Genomic DNA, 20,282 nt, shown 5'->3' on the forward strand with positions numbered 1-20,282 from the left:
CAGATGGAGACAGGCTAGACAGAGAAAACAGCTGATGCAGAGCAGCAGGGAGACAGAGATGTTTTCGTCATGATCTACGAGCTTATCAGGTAAGCAGTAGCTCTGAATCCACTACCCTTTAAGATTAATTGAATGACACATGTTTATAATATAGTACAAATCTCTCTAGAACAGGCTAATGGGAAAGGCTTATCTTGATTAACTAGATTCTTGAAGATGTGGGATTGTATTGCTTTTAAATACATAAAGGCATTCAGATGACAATAACCGTTGGATAATAAGAATTTTGGAAACTAACAATGAATAGCTTATAAATGTGTGCTTCTAACGTGTTCTGTCCCAGCATTTAAACCTTTCCCCTTACAATCTTGATTATGCTATGAATTTGCTAAACTCACCTTCTTTTTGCTTCCATCCAAAGCAAAATAAATCCTGAATCTGAATAATAAATATTTACTGTACTATTTTGTGTTTAAAAAAAAAAAGAAGAAGCTTTTTTTTTGGGGTTACCAGAAGGACAGTCTACCCTTTAATGAACAGTTTACCTACTAAATATTTTCTCATGGTTGGATTTGGTGACAGAAAGGACAAGAAGGCTTAAAGATAAATATCTTTAAAGTCATACCTTCACTGCCAATTGTATAACTTCATGTCAAGATCTAACATAATTAGAAAAAATACATTCTCTGTGTTATGCCAACATAATTAATTCCATGACATGTGAATCATCTCAAAGCTAAAATTGTTTCATGATTTCTTTTATCCAAGCCTTTTAAGTATACAGTACATGTTACTGTGTACTCAGTTTTTTGGAATGTGGAGGCAGCATCTGATTTAATATTTTCTATTTGGGTTGTTTACTTTGTAGTCAAACATTCTTCAGAAACATTTTCATCTCCCCCCACATTTTCCATCCAAGGCTGTCAGTTCCGATTGAGAAAGGTTAATGGAGATCTGGAGTCTCCAAGCCTCTGATACAGAAGCAGCTCTTGCTGGCCTTTGAATTTGCTGCCAGGTCTGATTCTACATGTAAATATTTGCCTGAGTGGGTTAAATTCTCTTTTTCCACAAGAGTGGGGGAAGTGAGGTTACCATAATAAAACCTATGAGAAAACTAACTTTCCTTTCTGCATACTTCTTTTGGCTAAATTCTTGGTTGTTGTCAAATTTGCAGATGTCTTCATTACTGCTCTTCATTAAACTTTTAGTCTCCTTTGGAACGGCTGAGCCCACCGGGAGATAATACAGCACATTTACAGGAGCCCAGGCTGTTTTAATTAACTCCCCTTTAATGTCACAGAGGAGGCTGGGTCGAGTAGGCCCTTTGCCATGACCCTTAGCTCTTGAAAAGTGAGCATCTTCTTAGGAGAGCCAGCTTAAAGCAACTTACTTTGGAATGCTGACATGTTTCTGTTTTACCTCTCCAGAAAGCAGACCCTGCTTTGGAATGTGGTGGAAATAACCACAGAAGAAATCGTCTGTGAGCCGAAGAACTTGCCGCTAACGTTGGCTTTCTGCCACAGCCTCCTGACGGGAAGGAAGAAACCTTGTCTGTTTGCAGCGCTTCACTTCCTTTTTCCAGCCAGAGGTCACCCACCCGATTCAGACAGGACGAAGGGAGCTGACGGAACCAGCCCCCGTGCTCACTGCCTTTGCCTGCACTCTTCACTGGGAGTACAACGTGAGCCACAAGGGTGATTTTAAATTTTCTAGTAGCCACGTTAAAAAAAAGTAAAAAGAAGCAGATGAAGTGAATTTTAATAGTATATTTTAACCCAACACATCTAAAATATTATCATTTCAACATGCAATCACTAGAAACTTGATTAACAAGATATTTTACTTTTTCAAACTGAGTCTTCTGTTGCTTATTTTACACTCAGAGCATAGCTCAATTCAGATATTCACTTTCCCTTGGGAAAAGATGTTTGGTTATTTTCGATTTCATAAAATTAACAGCTGAAATGACAGATTCACAAGTTGTTCCGAGCATACTAAAAATTGTTTTCCGATAACTGAACCAAGTGTCAGTTTTTAAAAATTAATTGAAATTAAAGTATTCCATTTCTCAGGTGCACTAGCCCACATTTCAAGGGCTCGATAGCCACATGTGGCTGGTGACTTCCACACTGACAGCACAGAATTAAAACCTTGCTACTGAAAGTGTGGTCCACACACCAGCATTACCTGGGATTGGGAATGGGATTTTATTGGAATCTCGGACCTCACCCCTGACCTACTGAATCAGAATCTACAGTTAACAAGACTTCCTGGTGATTCATATGTACAGTATAGTTCGGGAAGCACTGATCTATTTAAGACACCAGGAAAACTGGTATTATTGCATCTATTTTATAGATGAATATACTGAGGCTCAGGGAGGTTGAATAATGTGTCTGAGATCACAGAGCTAATAAGTGTAGGAGCTAAAATTCAAACAACTCAAATCTTGCCCATTTTTAAGCCCACACTCTTTTTTTTTTTTTTTTTTTTTTGCGGTACGCGGGCCTCTTACTGTTGTGGCCTCTCCCATTGCGGAGCGCAGGCTCAGCGGCCATGGCTCACGAGCCTAGCCGCTCCGCGGCATGTGGGATCTTCCCGGACTGGGGCACGAACCCATGTCCCCTAGCATCGGCAGGCGGACTCTCAACCACTGCGCCACCAGGGAAGCCCTAAGCCCACACTCTTTATAATATTTATCACTCAAAGCATGGAACATTTAACTAATGATATGAAAGTTAATTTTAAATGGTACCCAGAGAGCACTTTAAAAAGCACTAAATATAAAGTTTGAAGATTTGACCCTTTCCTGTCCTCTTTTAAGTTTTTTAATAAGGTCAAAGATACAGTCTCTGATTGGTGCCATTATGTTTTCAGTACCTAACGTTTGCTGTACGTGGGCCATAGCCTCAGAACTTTCAGTAAAGTATGTAGCTAGATCTTCGTAGCTTTGTCTCCTTTCATTGTATTTATGCTGACTTTTACCGTCTATTTATGACAAATGATGCTGACTCTCCATTTACAGCAGTGATATATAGAATAGATGTATTTAAGTAAGAGAATAGTTATAAATGTGAGTGTAGACAGGGCACAGCTATGGCCACATGGGGAAGGAGGCATGGGAGTGACAAGGTGTGGGAAACACTCAGTGCCAGCAGCAGTTCAAACCTTAGAGAAGACTGGGAAGCACAAAAATATTGTGTGTTTTTGCTGCAGGTGCCCCATCAAAGCACTTAACAATTGTTGTAGATTCTTTGCGCCTGTGATGGATGTAATTGTATTTGGTTGGTTGGTTGGTTGGTTGCCCAGCATTTCCTACCTCCTGGCACAGAAAACAAAAGGTCCTCCTTTTGACCTCCTCAATCCGACAGCAAAGCTGTGGCGCCTCCAATTGGATGCTTCTGTTCCTAGATTTAGATAAAGCATGTGCTGTGGAGAATCAAGGGCAGTGGCTACACTAATGGTCGTGGTGGCAGTGATTTCCACGGCAGCATCCATCAGGGGCAGCAGGGATGCCAGACCAGGCTCTGACCTGATTCAGGGGCCCAGCCTCCCTTAGCAACGTTCCATTTTCTATGTGGATTGCTCTCCAGGTTTCCTACGGTATCTGTGGCTTCGGCAGCGTCATTCCAAAACTGCCTCTTCCCTTTATGGTAACCACAGTTGGTTTCTGTCTTTTGCAAATAAAAACCCTGACTGTTAGAATGGGATTATTTGATTGTCTGTCAAACCCACTAGATTACTAGTTCCCAGGAGAGTGGAGTCTGTAACTGCTTGTTCACACGGCATAATGTCCCGGGGCCTGTCCCGGTTTCAAACAAAGTTGGTGCTTAATAGTTATTTGATGAATGAATGAATGCGTGTTAAGCATAGAGGAGATACCAGTAACCAATGTTGAAAAGTCATGCTTTTACTTTCTCAAAACGCAATAAATGTATTCTGTGATTTAAGAGAATCTATGAAAATTAAACTTCAAAGATAAATTAGTAATAACATCTAAATGGAAAGAACTCTTTTATTTCCAAACGGACACACCCAAGATTCCTTCTATGATTTTTCCAGTGTTGAGTTTTGTTTTGTAACTATAAACTCTTAGGGGAGCTTAGAGCATAAAGGTAAAAGTTAATTTTTGTGCAGTGAATATACAACGCTTTCAAAATGAAAGGAAATAAAGTATTTGAAAAATGACATATTCGGAACCATTGGCAACCTGACATGGCTCAACCGTGAAGATCACACGTGTCTGAACTAGAAACATCAATCACAGAATTTTCAGAAATGAGTATGTGACACGCTAAATTGCAAAGCTGTGCCAAAAGCAGTTTACCAACATTATTAAGCTTCACAACAACCAAGGAGTTACCTACTTTGGGGGCCCTTTTCCAGATGAGGAAACTGAGACGCAGCAGAGAAACTAATTTGCCTAAGGCCAAGGAGCTAATGATACCCGCACAGCTAGGGAGTTAGGATTTAAACTCCAGCCTGACTCCAAAGCTTAAGATTTTAAGCACCATGCTATACTTGCCGCCTAAGAGATTTGTGGCATGTATTTGTAATAAAGACCCTTGACTCCACTGTTAATGCTTGACAGCTGGCAGCTTTTAGGTCCCCCTTCTTTTTTGTGCTCCACATCTGGGCAAGCCTATATGGAAGCTGGTACCTTCCCTCTCTTTGTGCCAGCGAGGAAGTTCACTTCACTCCAACCCTAGCTACTAATCACACACGCAAAAGCCACTCACCCCTTCCTTCTCTCCAGTCATTTTGAGCCCACCTTGGGTGACTTCCCTGTTCTCCCCAGAAAGCCTCAGTGTATGAGTAATAAACCTCCTCATAGTTTCTTGGTGTTCATGTGGCATCATCCATCTTAACATCCAAACAAATTTGGAGGCAGGGGGTGCTGATCCCACCCTCCGTGAGACAACCTCGGGATAGTATTCCATGTCAGCATTGTGGCATATGAAGATAGAAGCCTTCAGTGAAGACTGCTATAAGAAAAAAGATGCTATGAAACTCATTACTGCATTGGCTGCGCCAAGAACATTTATTATCTCATCTAATTTTTGTGAATACTATTGACAAGGAGGGACGTTCCTTCCTTCTTCCCCACTCCAAACTTGTCCATTTTCCCCTAGGAAATTTTCCAGCTCAGGGAAGTAAGAATTGATTATGTGACTGGTATATTCATAAAACTGAATTTTATTAGTGGCCAGGATAACTCAGTGTAAAAATTAGCACTCAGATCTGACCCTCTTCTGTTTGTTGCCACTAAAACATTCAATTCGGTGACTGAAGACCCTACAATTTACATTGTCTTCCATCCCCTGGACGTGTCCTCACTATCCTCCCTCCTCAGCTTAAATTCCATAGTCAGTCACTGTCCTCACTCCTTGCCTACACCCCTATCTCCAGCACCATCTCTCCTTTCATCATAACCTGGTTAAATCCACTTCTCTGCCTACTCAGCACCTGCCCTTGAAGGTGGTTAGAGAAAACAGAGCCATGGTGACGGACCTCACTGCGAATTTAAGACAGCAGCCCTCAGGTGGCCCCGTAATGCTGCCAGGAATCCATGCTGCATGCCCTCGGCCCTTCTCCACTGCTTCCTCTTTCCCTAAACCTCTAACTCACCCTCCCACATTCTCACTCTCAGCTGATGACCTTGCATCCCGCTTCACTGGGAAACTGAACCAACCAGAAGAGAATCCCATTGAGCCCCAATACCACATGGACTTACCAAATGCTGCACCCACACACTCCGACCCTCTGCCTGGCATCAGAGGAATTCTATGTGCTCCTAAGCCCCATGGGCCCCAGATCCCTCACCTGCGCAAGGACATGGCCTCAGCAATTTGCCATGTCTCATCAGCCTTTTACTTTTTGCTGCCTATTCCCAGGCATGTAAGCTGACTCCTGAACTCATTTCCCCATACTAGTCACCACACTATTCTTTTACTCCTTTTTACAGCAAAATTTCTCCAAGAGGTATCAGCCTTTCAGCCCCGTGAGTCCATGCTGCTCTTGCCGTGAAAATTCAATGTCCTCCATGTTGTTTAATCCCATGTTCAGATCCTGGATCCTCATCTTACTAAACCAAGTGACATCATTTGACAGTTGATGACTCTTTCCTCCATGACACACTTTCTTCACTTGCTTCCCAGACACCACACACTCTTGGTTTTGATTGTATTTTACTGGTTACTCCCTCTCGGTCTCTTTTAATGGTTTCTTCATCTTAATGCTGGACCGCCCCAGGGATCGGTCCTTGATTCTCTACCTTTACTCACTTCCTTGGTGATCTCATTATGACCTGAAATACAAATCTATATGCAGTCATATCCAAATGTGTATTTCCAGCCCAGACTCCTTTCCTGAACTCCAGGTTTGTGTACCCAAGGCTTACTTGACATCTCTACTTGGATGTCTAATAGACATCCGGAAATCAACATTTCCCCAAAAAAGCTCCTGACCTGTCCCCCATCCATAGTCATCTCAACTGATGGCAGCTTCATCTTTACAGTTTCTCAGGCCAAACTTTGAAATCATTTTTGATTTTCCTCTTTCTCTTATGCCCCATCTCCAATCCAGCAGGAAGTTCTGTTAGCTTTACCTTGGAAAGATGTTCAGAATCCAAGCCCTTACACCACCTCCACTGCTATTGCCCTAGTCTGACACCATCACCTCTGTATAGATCACTGCAGTAGCATCCTGACTGCTCTGCCCTTTTCCCCTGAAGTCAATTCTTGATGGAGTAACCATCGTGAGTGTTTGAAATATGAGTCACATGATGTTGTCACTCTGAACCCTGCAATGGCTGCTTACTCACATCCCCACAATATCCTCCAGGCCCTGTATAATCTGTCCTCTCCATCCTCCCTTTACCTCTCCAGCCTCATCCTCTCTGACTCTCCTCATCACCCCTCCTCCATAAGCTACCATGGGCCTTTGCTGTTCCTTCAAAATACCGGGTGTGGTCTCATTGTAAGCCTTTGCATTAATTGTTGCCTCTGTCTGGAACACTCCTCCCACAGATAGCCACAGGGCTGACTTCCTCACCTCCTCTGAGTCTGTGATACCCTGACCACCTGCAACAGCTTGAATTTTCCAAATACGGCCATAACAATATCTCATGCTGAGACTCTTTTTACAATGTCACCTTTCCACTCTCCCAAGATATGACGTCTATGTTCCTTCCCCTTTGAACCTGGATGAAACTTTGTGACTCTCTCAGCCAGCAGAGAGATTTTATGTGACTTGAGGCTCAGTCATAAAAGGCAATGCAATACCATTCCCCAGTGAAAGGACCAAGGTTTCTTATAGAAATTAGAGTATATGGTAGGGAAAATACAAGTGACCCTGGAAACATCTTATAGCACTAGAATGGTAAAGAAGTGCTAAAAAAAAATTAAAGAATGGGAGCATGTCAAAGGGACACAAGAGCCAAACTAAAGGACCCCCCAAGGCCCAAAGCTGGAACAATTTGGGCAATAAAATAACGTAGTATTGTAGTGTTATAACCCAAAGTATAAAATAAATATATGTGAATTCACACTGTTATAAATAAATAAGTGAGGGAAGAGAGACAGACATTCCAAACAGAAAAATTCCAAATGATCCATGTAGATACTATCCTCCAGGAGATGGAGTTTAGCCTCACTCTCCCTTTTGAGTGTGGGTTAGACTTAGTGACTTGCTTCCTAAGAATCGAATATGGGGGAAAAATAGCAACTTTACTGTGGAAAAACATGGCAAAAATGACCTTAACCAGGTGATCAAAATTAATATCACTAGTGATATCACATGGATATCTTGTACCTCCACGTGGGAAAGGCACTTCCCTTTGTGGTATTCTTTCCAAAAATGCATCCCCTCAGTCTAGTTATGAGAAAAACATCAGATGAATCCAACTTGAGGGGCATTCTACAAAGTAACTGACTAGTACCCCTCAAAACTGTCATAGACCCGAGTAAACTAAGGAGACATGAAAATAAATGCAAAGTGGGATCATGGATTAGATCCTGGAACAGAAAACCAAGAGGACATTAATGAAAAAACTAATGAAATCCTAATAAAGAGAGTTTAATGAATAGTTGTGAGTGAATGTTAATTTCTTAATTTTGACAAATGTACCATGAGGGAAGATGGTTAACAGCGGAAACTGAACCTGGGTTAGGGATGTACAGAAACTCTGTACTCTGTGTGCAACTTTTGTGTAAGTCTTAAATTATTCTGAAATAAATTTTATTTAAAAATAAAGAGGCAGGACTTCCCTGGTGGTGCAGTGGTTAAGAATCCGCCTGCCAATGCAGGGGACAAGGGTTTGATCCCCACTCCTGGAAGATCCCACATGCTCGGAGCAACTAAGCCTGTGCACCACAACTACTGACCCTGCACTCTGGAGCCTGCGTGCCGCAACTACTGAAGCCATGTGCTGCAACTACTGAAGCCCGCCCACCTGGAGCCCGTGCTCCACAACAAGGGAAGCCACCGCAGTGAGAAGCCCATGCACTGCATTGAAGAGTAGCCCCCGCTCACCGCACCTAGAGAAAGACCACGTGCAGCAACGAAGACCCAACACAGGCAATAAATAAATAAATAAATAAATATTTAAAAAATAAAAGTAAAGAGGCAATATAGCCTCATCTAGGCCTCTTTTTCCTTTTCTCTCTCTCTGTCTCCCTACCCTCACCCCCCCTTGCTCTTCATTCCAGGTGTCAAGCCTTGAGAACATCTAGTGTACATGGAAGCACCTGGTGCGGACGTTCCAGCCGACAGTCCTAGGGACAGTTTCAAATGCTGGCCAACATTGAGCACCAGACAGAAGTGTGAGGACGCCTCTGACAGGATCTCAGCGCCAGCCACCACCTGACTGCACCTGTGTGAGATGCTGTGAATGAGAATGCCTAGGTGAGCTGCGTCTCCCTCAGAACCATGGGAGACAATGGTCATAAGAGACTGTGACTGTTTATGCCACTAAGGTTGGGGTGCTTTGTTACACAGATGACATCATCCTCCTTCCTGGGTTAGTTATGCCCTGTTCTTTCTCCTTCTCCATGTAGCAGAAGAGGCAAGCAGACTCAGAAAATTGGGGAGGGACCCGATCCCCCTTTACAGGCACACCTACATGTGCATTTCCAGAAGGAGACAGGAGATCTGACTTCTGCTTCAAGCCTTAACCTCATGCCAAAGGTGATTATTACCAGGCAACCTTGGCTTGGGAAAATAGTGAGTGGTTGAGCATCTATTAATCAAGCAGAAATATGATTCCCATTCTGCTATTATTCTCTGTGTATACAGGGTCCTGAATAATGAGCTCCAAGACAGTACGTATTGAGAAGGTAGGATCCCAGCATATCTGAGTGGTTGTATAAAAAATGAAAAATCCTCACCCTTTACAATGTAGCGGAATATATCTCCCTGGTGTCTTTTTTTTTTTCTTAACATCTTTATTGGAGTATAATTGCTTTACAATGTTGTGCTAGTTTCTGCTGTATAACAAAGTGAATCAGCTATATGTATACATATCCCCATATCCCCTCCCTCTTACATCTCCCTCCCACCCTCCCTATCCCACCCCTCTAGGTGGTCACAAAGCACCGAGCTGATCTCCCTGTGCTATGCGGCTGCTTCCCACTAGCTCTCTATTCTACGTTTGGTAGTGTATATATGTCCATGCCACTCTCACTTCATCCCAGCTTCCCCTTCCCCCTCCCCGTGTCCTCAAGTCCATTCTCTTCATCTGTGTCTTTATTCCTGTCTGGCCCCTAGATTCTTCAGAACCATGTTTTTTAGATTCCATATATATGTGTTAGCATACGGAATTTGTTTGTCTCTTTCTGGCTTACTTCACTCTGTATGACAGACTCTAGGTCCATCCACCTCACTACAAATAACTCAATTTTGTTTCTTTCTATGGCTGGGGAACATTCCATTGTATATATGTGCCACATCTTCTTTATCCATTCATCTATTGATGAACACTTAGGTTGCTTCCATGTCCTAGCTATTGTAAATAGTGCTGCAATGAACATTGTGGTACATGACTCTTTTTGAATTATGGTTTTCTCAGGGTATATGCCCAGTAGTGGGATTGCTGGGTCATATGGTAGTTCTATTTTTAGGTTTTTAAGGAACCTCCATACTGTTCTACATAGTGGCTGTATCAATTTACATTCCCACCAACAGTGCAAGAGGGTTCCCTTTTCTCCACACACTCTCCAGCATTTACTGTTTGTAGATTTTTTGATGATGGCCATTTTGACCTGTGTGAGATGATACCTCATTGTGGTTTTGATTTGCACTTCTCTAATGATTAGGGATGTTGAGCATCCTTTCATGTGTTTGTTGGCAATCTGTATATCTTCTTTGGAGAAATGTCTATTTACATCTTCTGCCCATTTTTGGATTGGGCTGTTTTTTTTTGATATTGAACTGCATGAGCTACATGTCAATTTTTGAGATTAATCCTTGTCAGTTCCTTTGTTTGAAAATATTTTCTCCCTTTCTGAGGGTTGTCTTTTCATCTTATTTATGGTTTCCTTTGCTGTGCAAAAGTTTTTAAGTTTCATTAGGTCCCATTTGTTTATTTTTGTTTTTATTTCCATTTCTCTAGCAGGTGGGTCAAAAAGGATCTTGCAGTGATTTATGTCATAGAGTATTCTGCCTATGTTTTCCTCTAAGAGTCTTATAGTGTCTGGCCTTACATTTAGGTCTTTAATCAATTTTGAGCTTATTTTTGTGTATGGAATTAGGGAGTAAAAGAATGAAATAAGAACATTTCATTCTTTTACAAGTAGCTGTCCAGTTTTCCCAGCACCACTTATTGAAGAAGCTGTCTTTTCTCCATTGTATATTCTTGCCTCCATTATCTAACATAAGGTGAAATATGTGTGTGGGTTTATCTCTGGGCTTTCTACCCTGTTCCATTGATCTATATTTCTGTTTTTGTGCCAGTACCATACTGTCTTGATTACTGTAGCTTTGTAGTATAGTCTGAAGTCAGGGAGCCTGATTCTTCCAGCTCCATTTTTCTTTCTCAAGATTGCTGTGGCTATTCGGGGTCTTTTGTGTTTCCATACAAATTGTGAAATTTTTTCTTCTAGTTCTGTGAAAAATGCCATTGGTAGTTTGATAGTGATTGCACTGAATCTGTAGATTGCTTTGGGTAGTATAGTCATTTTCACAATGTTGATTCTTCCAATCCAAGAACATGGTGTATCTCTCCATCTGTTTGTATCGTTTTTAATTTCTTTCCTGAGTGTCTTGTGGTTTTCTGCATACAGGTCTTTTGTCTCCTTAGGTAGGTTTATTCCTAGGTATTTTATTCTTTTTGTTGCAATAGTGAATGGGATTGTTTCCTTAACTTCTCTTTCTGATCTTTTGTTGTTAGTGTATAGGAATGCAAGGGATTTCTGTGCATTAATTTTGTGTCCTGCTACTTTACCAAATTCATTGATTAGCTCTAGTAGTTTTCTGGTAACATCTTTAGGATTCTCTATGTACAGTGTCATGTCATCTGCAAATAGTGACAGTTTTACTTCTTCTTTTCTGATTTGGATTCCTTTTATTTCTTTTTCTTCTCTGATAGCCGTGGCTAAAACTTCCAAAACTATGTTGAAAAATAGTGGTGAGAGTGGGCAACCTTGTTTTGTTCCTGATCTTAGAGGAAATGGTTTCAGGGTTTTTGTTTGTTTGTTTGTTTGTTTTGTGGTATGTGGGCTTCTCACTGTTGTGGCCTCTCCCGTTGCAGAGCACAGGCTCCGGACGCACAGACTCAGCGTCCATGGCTCATGGGCCCAGCCACTCCACGGCATGTGGGACCTTCCCGGACCGGGGCACGAACCCGTGTCCCCTGCATCGGCAGGTGCACTCTCAACCACTGCACCACCAGGGAAGCCCAATGGTTTCAGTTTTTCACTATTGAGAATGATGTTGGCTGTGGGTTTGTCATATATGGTCTTTATTATGTTGAGGTAGGTTCCCTCTATGCCCACTTTCTGGAGGGGTTTTTATCATAAATGGGTGTTGAATTTTGTCAAAAGTTTTTTCTGCATCTATTGAGATGATCATATGGTTGTTATCCTTCAGTTTATTAATATGGTGTATCACATTGACTGATTCGCATATACTGAAGAATCCTTGCATTCATAGGATAAACGCCACTTAATCATGATGTATGATTCTTTTAATGTGCTGTTGGATTCTGTTTGCTAGTATTTCGTTGAGGATTTTTGTATCTATGTTCATCAGTGATATTGGCCTGTAGTTTTCTTTCTTTGTGACATCTTTGTCTGGTTTTGGTATCAGAGTGATGGTGGCCTCGTAGAATGAGTTTGGGAGTGTTCCTCCCTCTGCTGTATTTTGGAAGAGTTTGAAATGGATTGCTGTTAGCTCTTCTCTAAATGTTTGAAAGAATTCGCCTGTGAAGCCATCCGGTCCTGGGCTTTTGTTTGTTGGAAGATTTTTAATCATAGTTTCAATTTCAGTGCTTGTGATTGGTCTGTTTATATTTTCTATTTCTTCCTGGTTCAGTCTCGAAAGGTTGTACTTTTCTAAGAATTTGTCCATTTCTTCCAGGTTGTCCATTTTATTGGCATATAGTTGCTGTAGTAATCTCCCATGATCCTTTGTATTTCTGCAGTGTCAGTTGTTACTTCTCCTTTTTCAGTTCTAATGCTATTGAGTTGAGACTTCTCCCTTTTTTTCTTCATGAGTCTGGCTAATGGTTTATCAATTTAGTTTATCTTGTCAAAGAACCAGGCTTTAGTTTTATTGATCTTTGCTATTGTTTCCTTTATTTCTTTTTCATTTATTTCTGATCTGCTCTTTATGATTTCTTTCCTTCTGCTAACTTTGGGGGTTTTTTGTTCTTCTTTCTCTAATTGCTTTAGGTGTAAGGTTAGGTTGTTTATTTGAGATGTTTCTTGTTTCTTAAGGTAGGATTGTATTGCTATAAACTTCCCTCTTTGAACTGCTTTTGCTGCATCCCATAGGTTTTTGCTCGTCGTGTTTTCATTGTCAGCTGTTTCAAGCTTTTTTTTTTTTGCGGTACGCAGGCCTCTCACCGCTGTGGCCTCTCCCGCCGTGGAGCACAGGCTCCAGACGCGCAGGCCCAGCGGCCATGGCCCACGGGCCCAGCCGCTCCGCGGCATGTGGGATCCTCCCGGACTGGGGCACGAACCCGTGTCCCCTGCATCGGCAGGCGGACTCTCAACCACTGCACCACCAGGGAAGCCCTCAAGCTATTTTTTGATTTCCTCTTTTATTTCTTCTGTGATCTCTTGGTTATTTAGCAGTGTATTGTTTAGCCTCCATGTGTTTGTATTTTTTACAGATTTTTTCCTGTAATTGATATCTAGTCTCATAGTACTGTGGTCAGAAAAGATGCTTGATAAAATTTCAATTTTCTTAAATTTACCAAGGCTTGATTTGTGACCCAAGATATATATGATCTATCCTGGAGAATGTTCCATGAACACTGGAGAAGAAAGTGTATTCTCTTGTTTTTGGTTGGACTGTCCTATAAATATCAATTAAGTCCATCTTGTGTAATGTATCATTTAAAGCTTGTGTTTCTTTCTTTATTTTCATTTTGGATGATCTATCCATTGGTGAAAGTGGGGTGTTAAAGTCCCCTACTACTATTGTGTTATTGTCAATTTCCCGTTTTATGGGTGTTAGCATTTGCCTTATGTATTGAGCTGCTCCTATGTTGGGTGCATAAATAGATACAATTGTTATATCTTTCTCTTGGATTGATCCCTTGATCATTATGTAGTGTCCTTCTTTGTCTCTTGTAATAGTCCTTATTTTAAAGTCTATTTTGTCTGATATGAGAATTGCTACTCCAGCTTTCTTTTGATTTCCATTTGCATGGAATACCTTTTTCCATTCCCTCACTTTCAGTCTATATGTGTCCCTACGTCTGAAGTGTGTCTCTTGTAGACAGCATATAGATGGGTCTTGTTTTTGTGTCCATTCAGCCAGTCTATGTCTTTTGGTAGGAGCATTTAATCCATTTACATTTAAGGTAGTTATCGATATGTATGTTCCTACTACCATTTTCTTAATTGTTTTGGGTTTCTTTTTGTAGGTCTTTTCCTTCTCTTGTGCTTCCTGCCTAAAGAAGTTCCTTTCCTTTAGCATTTGTTGTAAAGCTGCTTTAGTGGTGCTGAATTCTCTTAGCTTTTGCTTGTCTGTAAAGGTTTTAATTTCTTCATCGAATGTGAATGAGATCCTTGCTGGGTAAAGTAATCTTGGTTGTAGGTTTTTCCCATTCATCCCTTTAAATATGTCCTGCCACTCCCTTCTGGCTTGCAGAGTTTCTGCTGAAAGATCAGCTGTTAACCTTATGGGGATTCCCTTGTATGTTATTTTTTGTTTTCCCCTTGCTGCTTTTAATATTTTTTCTTTGTATTTAATTTTTGATAGTTTGATTAATATATGTCTTGGCATGCTTCTCCTTGGATTTATCCTGTATGGGACTCTCTGCACTTCCTGGACTTGGTTGACTATTTCCTTTACCATATTAGGGAAGTTTTCAACTGTAATCTCTCCAAATATTTTCTCATTCCCTTTCTTTTTCTCTTCTTCTTCTGGGACCCCTATAATTTGAATGTTGGTGTGTTTAATGTTGTCCCAGAGGTCTCTGAGACTGTCCTCAGTTCTTTTCATTCTTTTTTCTTTATTCTGCTCTGCAGTAGTTATTTCCACTATTTTACCTTCCAGATCACTTATCTGTTCTTCTGCCTCAGTTATTCTGCTATTGCTTCCTTCTAGAGAATTTTTAATTTCATTTATTGTGTTGTTCATCATTGTTTGTTTGCTCTTTAGTTCTTCTAGGTACTTGTTAAATGTTTCTTGTATTTTCTGTATTTATTTCCAAGATTTTGGATCATCTTTACTGTCATTATTCTGAATTATTTTTCAGGTAGACTGCCTATTTCCTCTTAATTTTTTTGGTCTGGTGGGTTTTTACCTTGCTCCTTCATCTGCTGCATATTTCTGTGTCTTCTCATTTTGCTTAACTCACTGTTTTTGGGGTCTCATTTTTGCAGGCTGCAGGTACGTAGTTCCCATTGTTTTTGGTGACTGCCCCCAGTCAGTGAGGTTGGTTCACTGTCTTGTGCAGGCTTCCTGGTGGAGGCTATTGGTGCCTATGTTCTGATGGGTGCGACTGGATCTTGTCTTTCTGGTGGGCAGGGCCACATCCAGTGGTGTGTTTTGGGGTGTCTGTGAACTTATTATGATTTTAGGCATCCTCTCTGCTAATGGGTGAGGTTGTGTTCCTGTCTTACAATTTTTTTATCATGGGGCATCCAGCACTGGAGCTTGCTGGCCATTTGGTGGAGCTGGGTCTTAGAGTTAAGACGGAGATCTCTGGGAGAGCTCTCGCCAATTGATATTACATGAGGTTGGGAGGGTTCTGGTGGTTCAGTATCCTGGACTTGACTCTCCCGTCTTGGAGGCTCAGGCCTGACACCTCATCAGAGCACCAAGACCCTGTCAGCTACATGGCTCAGAAGAAAAGGGAGGGAAAAAAGGAAGAAAAAATAAAATAAAATAATAATAAAATTAAATTAAAAAAAAAAAAAAAGAAGAGAGCAACCAAACCAATAAACAAATCCACCAGTGATAACAAGCACTAAAAACTAGACTAAGATAAACATAAAATCAGTCACAGACACCAAACCCCAAGTCTACATTTACTCCCCAAATCCACTACCTCAATTTTGGGAACATTTGTTGTCTATTCAGATATTCCACAGATGCAGAGTTCATCAAGTTGACTGCAGGGATTTAATCCCCTGCTCCTGAGGCTACACTCAGAAATTTCCCTTTCTCTTCTTTGTTCGCACAGCTTCTGGCGTTCAGCTTTGGTTTTGGCCCCACCTCTGCATGTAGGTTGCCCTCAGGTGTCTGTTCCCCACCCAGACAGGTTAAAGCAGCAGCTGATTAGGGCTCTCTTGCTCTCTCAGGCCAGGGAGAGGGAGGGTAATGTAGTCATAATTGGAATGCGGGGCGAGCCTGTGGTGGCAGAGGCCGGAACAGCCTGAAGCACGCCATGAGTTCTCCCAGGGAAGTTGTCCCTGGATCACGGGACCCTGGCAGTGGCGGGCTGCACAGCCTCCCGGGAGGGGAGGTGTGGACAGTGACCTGTGCTCGCACACAGGATTCTTGGTGGCAGCGGCAGCAGCCTTAGTGTTTCATGCTCGTCTCTGGGGTCCGAGCTGTTAGCCGCAGCTCGCGCCCGTCTCTGGAGCTCGCTTAGGCAGGTGCTCTGCCTAAGGAATCCTCTCTCCTCGCACACCCAGAAACAATGGTCTCTTGCCTCTTAGGCAGGTCCAGACTTTTTCCCGGACTCCCTCCCGGCTAGCCATGGCGCACTAGCCCCTTCACGCTGTGTTCACACAGCCAACCCCAGTCCTCTCCCTGGGATCCGACCTGAAGCTGGAGCCTCAGCTCCCAGCCCCAACGCATCCCGGCAGGTGAGCAGACAAGCCTCTCGGGCTGGTGAGTGCTGGTCGGCACCGATCCTCTGTGCAGGTATCTCTCCGCTTTGCCCTCTGCACCCCTGTTGCTGTGGTCTCCTCCATGGCTCCGAAGCTTCCCCACCATCCATCCCCTGTTTCTGCCCTTGAAGGGGCTTCCTAGTGTGTGGAAACCTTTCCTCCTTCACGGCTCCCTCCCAGATGTGCAGGTCCCGTCCCTGTTCTTTTGTCTCTGTTTTTTCTTTTTTCTTTTGCCCAACCCTGGTATGTGGGGCATTTTCTTGCCTTTTGGGAAGTCTGAGGTCTTCTGCCAGCGTTCAGGAGGTGTTCTGTAGGGGTTGTTCCACATGTAGCTGCATTTTTGACGTATTTGTGTGGATGAAGGTGATCTGCACGTCTTACTCCTCTGCCATCTTGAAGCCCCCCTCCCCTGCCCTCCCTGGAGTCTTAGTACTAAGAATTGTTCTGTGTTTCAGAGCAACAGATCTTTTGCTTCTGCCTTTTGGTCACTGAAACCACATAGAGTGATCTCTCATTGGCTGGTAGGAATTTACAAGGTGAGTTAGCAGGCCACTGCTGGCAGGTGGACTAGGACTAGTGCACAATATATACCCCTGGCTTCTGGCTTCATCTTCATTTCCTATTGTATAGTGTTCCACTCATCCTATGTGTTGTCTTACATGCAGCTTTATTTTCCTTCTGGAAAGAGGGTATAAGTAAAATAAATATACAAATACTTAATAATGTTAAGTGCCTCTTACAGAATGAATGCCCAGTAGATGAGTTTCCTTGGTCTTTGCCTAGTCCTGAGCTTTACTGAGACTATTAGATGTCTACAGCCCTGTCGGTGCTTTCTACTGATGGAGTCCAATAAATGGACCTGTGAGCAGAACCTCTGTTGAGTCCCCTTTTCCCTTTGCTGTCCATTTTAAATAAGAATTGGGCTCCAGCAGTTTCAAGGAGGCCTGACCCACTTTGACCTGGGCTATAAGTTTGGGTACACTACTACAGTGAAGACAAAGTACTAGTACCTTTTGGAATGTGACTTGGCAAGGAGTGTGAGTGGACCCAGTTCAGATCATAGCACTAGTCACTTTGAGGCTTCAAAGAGGAATTTTTGTTCACTGAATTGCTAGAGTGGATCTATAAATTTCTGTAACTCTGAGTCTTTGGTCTCTGCTAAAACAAATATATCATCAGCTTTAACAATCCCATAAGGTAAAAAATCTACATAGTGGAAGATTCTTGTAATTGTGTCAAGTTTCTTTATGAGAAAAAGAAGAAACCTTGCGGGGGCTGTCAGAATAATATAAGACAGCTTGTGGTTTTTTGCCTTGAGTTTGCGTGGGCAGGAAATTTATTCTTTGCTTTGTACATCTTTGAGCTGCACACAGCTGTGTGAGATCTCAGCTCTTTACAAATTGCTAATAAAGAAGATAATACCAACATTTGCACTCTGCTCAGAAGTCAACTGCTGAAGATTTAAATCTAGATTTCTGGAGAGAAAATCTTAATCTTTTGAGCCATGTCAATATGTTTTTAAATTCATTTCTTAACACTGAAGTGAACTAAAATTGAATTTGGAATAAGCTAGGAGCAATGAAACAATTTTCTCATCCATCTAACATGTACTTACTGAACATCTAATCTACGTAAATGCATTTAGCAATTTTTAAAAAGTGACAGCATGGGTCTGATCTCCAAGTACAAGGATTCTATTAAGTTTTGGCCAAAGAGGAAGAAGGTAATTACTGTTTGTTGAGTCCTTACTATGTGTCAGGGACTTGGCTTGGGTTTATATAACTGTTATGACATAAATATTATGGATCCCATTTTACATATGATGATACTGAAGCTACATAACCAGTAAGTCACAAAGTGGGATTTAACCTCAGAGTAATTGATTCCAAAGCCTGCTATATCACACTGCCTCCTATAATATAAATTTTCATCTTGATTAGAAAAATTTCTTTTATTTTACATTTTAAAATGTTCTTATAAATATTTTAATTCATTTAAAGTAGATTTAAATACATTGAAAGCACAAAGAAGATAAATATATACATATATATTTCTCTGACATAACCATTTATTTTTAAGCTAATGTGGTAGTTTTAGGAAAGGGAAAAAACAAACAAAAAAAGGAACTGTAATCATAGTATACTATTTGACTCTGCAGGAACAAGAATTATGAAGTCAAAGCAACTAAGCATTAATCACTGATGCGACTGACAAATTCTTGGAAAAATGGGCATGTTGGGAGAAATAATGTAAAGAGCTAAATCCTCATCTAAGACGTAAAGAAGTCAATATAAAATATCAAATATCGATAAACTGAAAAAAATTGCAGTATACCATAATATAATAAATTCAAATTAAAACTATAAAAAAAAAAAAAAAAAGCTAATGTGGTATTGGATATGAATGTGGGAAGTAAAGTGAAATGAAGCTGTCCCAAGGTGGTGTCTGGTCACCTTGAGTTCACCCCTGCTACCATCCTCCGATCCTTCCTTCTTTCCATCCATCCCATTAATTGATCTCCTACCATATTCTATCCTGGAGTAGGCATTGGAATGAGGAGATAAAAAGAAATGGACTTCACTCCCAAAGCATGTTCAGGTGAGTGAGTGAAAAGGATACATAAAGTAAGCAACTTAAATATAACGTATTTCATGAAAAGAAGTACTAGGGACAATGTGCAAAGAATTGTACTAAGTGCTGGTGGAGGATAGATAGAATTATGTGGGAGGGCCCGTCTCTCCAGGAGCTTGTGTCAAGGAACAAACACCAAGACAGAGTTAGGAGGGCAGGAGATCTACTGGGGGTGATGCCTATGGAAAGTAAAGGGATGAGGGAGCAGGACGCAACAAGGTGAGACCCCAAAGTTGTTGCCGCTAGAAGCTGTTGCCTGACTCAGCTCCTTATGAAGTTCTCTCTCTCTTTTTTTTTTTTTTTTTTTTTTGCGGTACGCGGGCCTCTCACCGTTGTGGCCTCTCCCGTTGCGGAGCACAGGCTCCGGACGCGCAGGCTCAGCGGCCATGGCTCATGGGTCCAGCCGCTCCGCGGCACGTGGGATCTTCCTGGAACGGGGCACGAACCCGCGTCCCCTGCATCGGCAGGCAGACTCTCAACCACTGCGCCACCAGGGAAGCCCTGAAGTTCCCTCTTGAGGAGAGTTCTGAGAGGTGTGCCTCCATGGCTGCCCCCGAGCTTCGGCTCTAAATGGAGATTTAAAGGTCTCATCCGTATCGGTGGAACATCAGGAAGATGGGGCGCGGCACTCGTGAGGAATCAGGCACATGTCCCTGGAGCCAGACAGACCTGGATTAGAATCTCAGCTGTCACTTAGTGTGTGACCTCAGGTAGGTGGCCTGACTCTCCAAGACTCTCCTCAGTGGTCAGAGCGGGATGGTTTTAAAAGGACATTTGGGGCTGGCTAATGAGAGCTCACACGATCCCTGACTGATCACGGTTTGACTCATGATTTTTCAACTTTTATGATGGTATGCAAGTGATACACATCCTGTAGAAACTGTACTTCGAATTTTGAATTTTGATCTTTCCCCGGGCTGTCCACATGTGGTACGATACGGTCTCGTGATGCAGGGCAGAGCCTGTGAGCTCAGCTCCCAGTCAGCCCCAAGATCACAAGTGGAAGTGATCAATACACTCGCAACTATTCTTTTCTTTCCAGTACAGTATTCAATAAATTACAGGAGATATGCAACACTTTATTATAAATTAGGCTTTGTGTTAGATGATTTTGCCCAACTGTCGTCTGATGTAAGTGCTCTG

Source organism: Mesoplodon bidens (genome assembly GCF_964165515.1).
Source record: "Mesoplodon bidens genome assembly, chromosome: 11".
Classification (NCBI taxonomy): domain Eukaryota; kingdom Metazoa; phylum Chordata; class Mammalia; order Artiodactyla; family Ziphiidae; genus Mesoplodon; species Mesoplodon bidens.